This window comes from Lagenorhynchus albirostris, chromosome 13, assembly GCF_949774975.1.
Source record: "Lagenorhynchus albirostris chromosome 13, mLagAlb1.1, whole genome shotgun sequence".
Lineage (NCBI taxonomy): Eukaryota > Metazoa > Chordata > Mammalia > Artiodactyla > Delphinidae > Lagenorhynchus > Lagenorhynchus albirostris.
This window is the reverse complement of record NC_083107.1, coordinates 80,874,982-80,881,071: the sequence shown is the minus strand read 5'-3', so window position 1 is coordinate 80,881,071 and position 6,090 is coordinate 80,874,982. Positions and strand designations below refer to the sequence as shown.

At 44.4% G+C, this 6,090-nt stretch overlaps 1 non-coding gene across 1 annotated transcript; it reads right to left on the bottom strand.

The window, feature by feature from the left end:
* Window positions 1-2,388: 2,388 nt before the first annotated feature.
* On the bottom strand, window positions 2,389-2,495 carry LOC132532021 (U6 spliceosomal RNA). Its single transcript, XR_009544282.1, has one exon. It is a non-coding gene; the product is annotated as a U6 spliceosomal RNA (small nuclear RNA).
* Between the last annotated feature and the right edge of the window lie 3,595 nt (window positions 2,496-6,090).

The window sequence follows — 6,090 nt, the reverse complement described above, 5'->3', positions numbered from 1 at the left end:
CATCCATCCATCTGTTCATCCCTCCATTCATGTTCCTTTCCACATATATTGAAACCTAATTCCATGTTAGCCAGTTGGGCTTAGGGCTGATGATACAGATGTAAATCTCAAAGGTCACTGTCCTCTAAGACCGCTCTCAGCCTCTCTCTATCTAGTAATTCTGGTTAACTTTTTCATAGAATTTTTCATTATCTGAAATTATGTTAGGTATTTTTTTGCATGTCTCCTCTGCTGGACCATTAGCTCCATTAGAGCAGGAACCTTGTTTGTTTTGTTGACAGGTATGTTCTCAGTGCCACCCATGGTGTCTGGCAAATAATGATTAAACAAGCTGACTTCAGAGGGATTAATGGTGCTGACTGAGCACAGGGAGTTCAGGAACCACAACAAAAATGTTGTAGGTTCACCCCGGGGAGGAGGTAATTACACTGGTGGCAACTCAGAGGGAAGCTACTTGTTTTGTAACTGTGACGGATTTCTTTTTTAAGCAAAGTACAATTGACCAACAACACTATGTTAGTTCCTGGTGCACAGCGTAGTGATGTGATGTTTCTATACATTATAAAATTATCACTATGATAAGTCTAGTTACCCATACATACCCATACAAAGTTATTACAATATTATTCATTATATTTCCCACGTTGCACATTTCATACCCGTGACTCATTTGTTTTGCAACTTGAAGTTTGCACCTCTTAATCTCCCTCACCTATTTCACTCATCCCGCCACTCCTCTCCCCTCTGGCAACCTCTGATTTCTTCTTTGTATCTATGACTCTGTTTCTGTTTTGTTATTCTTTTTCTTTTTTTTTTAGATTCCACATGCAAGTGAAATCATATGGTATTTGTTTTACTCTGTGGGATTTATTTCACTTAGCATAATACCCTCTGGGCCCATCCATATTGCTACAAATGGCAAGATTTAATTCCTTTTTATGGCTGAGTAATATTCCATTGTGTATATGGAATATATATGTCACATCTTTGTCCATTCATCAATCAATGGACACTTAGGTTGCTTCCATATCTTGGCTATTGTAAATATGCTGCAATGAACATAGGGGTACATGAATCTTTTCAAATTAGTGTTTTCATTTTCTTCAGAAAAATACCCCGAAGTGGAATTCCTGGATCATATGATAGTTCTGTTTTTAATTTTTTGAGGACCCTCCATACTGTTTTTCATTATGACTGCACCAATTTACATTCCCACCAACAATGAATGAGGGTTCCCTTTTCTCCATATCCTCACCAACACTTGTTATTTGTTGTCTTTATGATAACAGCCATTCTGACAGGTGTGAGGTGATATCTCATGTGGTTTTTCATTTGCATTTCCCTGATGATTATTGGTCATCTGTATGTCTTCTTTGTAACAATGTCTATTCAGGTTCTCTGTCCATTTTTAAATTGGGTTGTTTGCTTTGTCAAGGTTGAGTTGTATGGGTTCTTTGTATATTTTGGATATTAATCCCTTATCAGATATATTGTTTGCAAATATCTTCTCCCATTCAGTAGACTGCCTTTTCATTTTGTTGATCATTTCCTTTTTAGTTTAATGTAGTCCCATTTGTTTACTTTTGCTTTTGTTTCCCTTTCCTGAGCAGACAGATCCAAAAAAAAAAAAAAAATTGCTAAGACCAGTGCCAAAGAGTATACTGCCTATGTTTTCTTCTAGGAGTTTTATGGTTTCAGTTCTTACAACTGAGTCTTTAATCCATTTGAATTTATTTTTATATATGATGTGAGAAAGTAGTCCAGTTTGATTCTTTTGCATGTTGCTGCCCATTTACTGAAGAGGCTGTCTTTTCCCCATGGTATATTCTTGCCTTCTTTGTCATATACTAACTGACCACGTAAGTGTGGATTCATTTCTGGGCTCTCTATTCTTTTCCATCAATCTATATGTCTTTTTGTTCCAGTACTATACTGTTTTGATGACTATAGCTTTGTAGTGTAGTTTGAAATCAAGGAGTGTGATTCTTCCATCTTTGTTCTTTCTCAAGATTGTTTTCGCTATTTGGGATCTTCTGTGTTTTCTTACAAATTTTAGAATTATTTGTTCTAGCTCTGTGAAAAACGCCATTGGTATTTTGATAGGGATTGCACTGAATCTGTAGATTGCCTTGGGTAGTATGGTCATTTTAACAATATTAATTTTCCCAATTCATGAGCATGCTGTATCTTTCTATTTGTGTCATCTTCAATTTCTTTCATCAGTGTCTGATAGTTTTCAGAGTACAGGTCTCTTATTGTCTTGGTTAGCTTTATTCCTAGGTATTTTATTCTTTTTGATGCAATTGTAAGTGGGATTGTTTTCTTAATTTTTCTTTCTGAGAGTTCACTGTTAGTGAATAGAAATGCAACAGATTTCTGTATATTAACAAAAATATGGAACACTTCACAAATTTGCGTGTCATCCTTGCACAGGAGCCATGCTAATCTCCTCTGTATCATTCCAATTTTAGTATATGTGCTGCCAAGGTGAGCAGTGTAATAGATTTTTTTTACCCTTCCTCATCCACAAACTTTTCCCTGTAACTGTGGAGGGCCCTCCCACCTGGCTTTTGGCTTGGCCATGTGATTTGCTTTGACCCCTGGGGTTTAGCAAATGAGATGCAGACTGAAGCTTCAAAAGCCCTCACTCAGGTGGGTTTACTGGTCTTGCCCTCCTGTCATCACCACAAGAACGTGCCTGGGCTAGTCTGCTTTGGGCTGAAAGATAAGCAGAGCAGAACACAGTTTCCTTGGAGATTCTAACCAAGGCCTTCCAGGACCAGCTGACATCTGGCCAACCCAGGCCATGTGAGTGAGGCCAGGTAACATAACTGAACACAGCTCATGCTCCCAAACCCCACAGACTGTGCACTGAATTTGTTGCTGCATGCCACTGCAGTTTTGTGGGTATAGTAAGTCCCCTACATATGAATGAGTTCTGTTCCCAGAGTGCGTTCATAAGTCCAGTTGGTTCATAAGTCCAACAAACTTAGCCTAGGTACCCAACTAACACAATCGGCTACTGTACAGGTTTATAATACTTTTCACACAAATAATACATAAAAAACAAACAGAAAAAAATAAAGAATACTTTTTTTTTAAGAAGATGTTGGGGGTAGGAGTTTATTAATTAATTAATTTATTTTTGCTGTGCTGCATCTTCGTTTCTGTGCGAGGGCTTTCTCTAGTTGTGGCAAGGGGGGCCACTCTTCATCGTGGTGAGCGGGCCTCTGACTATCGCGGCCTCTCCTGTTGTGGAGCACAAGCTCCAGACGCACAGGCTCAGTAGTTGTGGCTCACGGGCTTAGTTGCTCCGCGGCATGTGGGATCCTCCCAGACCAGGGCTCAAACCTGTGTCCCCTGCATTAGCAGGCAGATTCTCAACCACTGCACCACCAGGGAAGCCCAAGAATACATTTTTAATCTTACAGTTCAGTACCTTGAAAAGCACAGTACAGTACCAGCTGCATCACCACTGCTTTTACGCTTACTTCTGGACATCCTGGGCTTGAAATAAGATAATGTACTACTGTACCCTATATAGTACTGTACAGTAAACTACACAAAAGCACAACAGCATGTAGAGGATACGCACATGTGACAATGTACGCCAGTTACGTGAACTAACTTACATGATTGGATATGCGAATGCACGTTCGCATCTTTGAAAGTTTGAAACTTGAAGGTTCCTATGTAGGGGGCTTACTGGACTTGCTATATAGCATTATTGCAGCAATAGATAACATACAGGAACTTTATAAGGGGGTCAATAAGCACACTTTCCACTGGCCTTAGTTAGAATGGTGATGATTGTGATAGGAGTGCTAATTATTCATTACTAGGTTTTGGATACCTACACACTTTTCTAGGAACGTTCTATGTTTTATTTCTAATTCTCACAATAAACTTACAAGGTTGGCGAAGCAATAAGACCATCGCCACTTCTGCTACTTACTGAGCTGTGCACACCAGTGACTGAGGCCATAGACAGTGGGCTCAGATGGCCTGGGTTCAAATTCCAGCTTCACCTCCCTTCTCGTGTTGTAACTTTGGGCAACAAAGAGGTTATACTTATCCCCTCTGTGCTTTTGTGTCCAAATACGGGGATCATAATAATATCTATCTCCTAGAACTGTTAGGAGGAATGAATAAGGTGACACACAAAGTGCTTAAAGCAATGCCCAGTGCACCATGATCGTGAACGTCCCTGTCATTGTTTTTATTAGATGACAGCCCTGGGCTGAGCATCTTATATAAATGCCCTCACTTATTCTCACAAAAACCCAGGAGAAAGGTCTTACGATCTCCATCTTATTGAAGAGGAAACTGCAGGTAGAGGGGTTGGGACTCAGACCATCCAGCTGAGAGGTGCTGAGTAAACCGGGATCAAATCCAAAGGCCAAGCTGGTTCTCCAGGCCGCTGCCCCTCATTGGTCCCAGATGGTTTCTATTCCCTGTGCTTGGGAAGGACGGCCAAGTTGTCCCAGGAGCTGTCCTAGGCTGACATGGGCTCCGTGAGGCTCTGCGGGGGCTGCTTTCTCCCATCTCCCTCTACAGGAGGCCCCAGCGAAGCATATGGGAGGTGTGGGATGCAGTGTAAACCTCTGTCCATGCCTGGACGAGAGACCCTCGCACGGCGCTCCTGTCCACCTCCGCCCAACTCATCATGAGACTGGACCCTCTGCTCCTTGTCTGTGTCCGTTTCCCAGTGCTCTGCAATGAACATCACTTCTGTCACTGCCTTCCCCCGAGGCAGCCCTGGGACTCAGAACAGTGTGGGAGTGATGTCCCTCGGGGCTCCAATGCGCTGTCCCGTCCTCTGCAGACCGAGCCTTGCTGGTGCAGGGCACTGTCCAGACCTGGGGGGCCCAGAGGGAACCTGACGGGTGGGCTAGGCGACCCAGCCCTGCAGCAGCATCCCGCCACCCGCTTGGAGCATGTGTCTCCCCGCAGTGTCTCCCCCTGCTTCCGCTGCATCCTCAGGGCTCACCAGCTCTACCCGATCCAGCACTGGTCACCTGGAAACGCCGCTGTGCACATCCCTCCAGACATGGGGCTGTGCAGCCTGCCAAGTGTGCTTCTAGTGCTTTCTGTTCTGTTTTCTTTTGTATAATCCCAGAACAATTTCTGAATAAATGCGTGCCAACAGTTTTACATTGAGGGATGGGATAAGTATGGGGGGCTTTTGACTTTTGACTTACACCTTTGTTTTCCAATCAGTTGTCTTCCTTATGGGAATGAGACCCCTGGAAGACAAGGACTAAATCTAATTGCTCTCTAGGTCCTCAGACCCGCCCCCGGATAGCGGAGCGGAGAGCTCAGAAATGTTTGCTGAATGAATGCGTGAATGAGAGAATGTCTGCAAACAGAGCTTTTCCTTTATTATCTGTGACCAAGACCCTTCTGGTGCTTCTTCTCCAGTGAACAAGTCTCTGAATTTTCCCCATGAGCTTGAGTCTCTGCCGAGGTAAGTTGTCTGGCAACATCTCACCCTGGACACGACTTTCCGCCACCAGAATTCCCTGTTCTGCTACACATCCTGCTCTGTGAGCTCCTAGACCTCCATCCCTTGGCCTCACCATGTGGTACCGGTCTGGTCCTCCCTGGCAGGGCACAAGGAGGGCTGGTACACCCCTTCTAGGAAGAAGAACAAAGCAGCAGAGTTTTAGGGTATGCCCCGTGGCCTTCCATGACACCTGGCCTACAACCATGAAAGCCATGAATTCTCAGAGTCCTACGTCTGTGACTCTCCCGTCCTGTCCCTTGCTGGCTGCAGCTCTAGGACCTTCCAGTGCGAAGGCCTGTAGGTGCATCTTCAGAGGCAACAGAGCAGAGTAACTGGGACCAACCTGACACCTGACAGCAGAGCAGGCCTGGAAGGAGACATCCCTCAGGCCACACTGTGGGAGGCGAAGCAGATTGAGGCCTCCCGGGGCCTGGGGCTGAGAAGAAACCAAGGGTGTGAGAACCAGCTTAGGCCCGAGAGAGCACCCTGGGGCTGGGCAGGGAGGGAGCCGTCTCAACCACATTTCCTGGAATCAGAATGTACTCTCCTCACCCTCCCGTCCTTACGCTTGTCTCTAGAAAGAA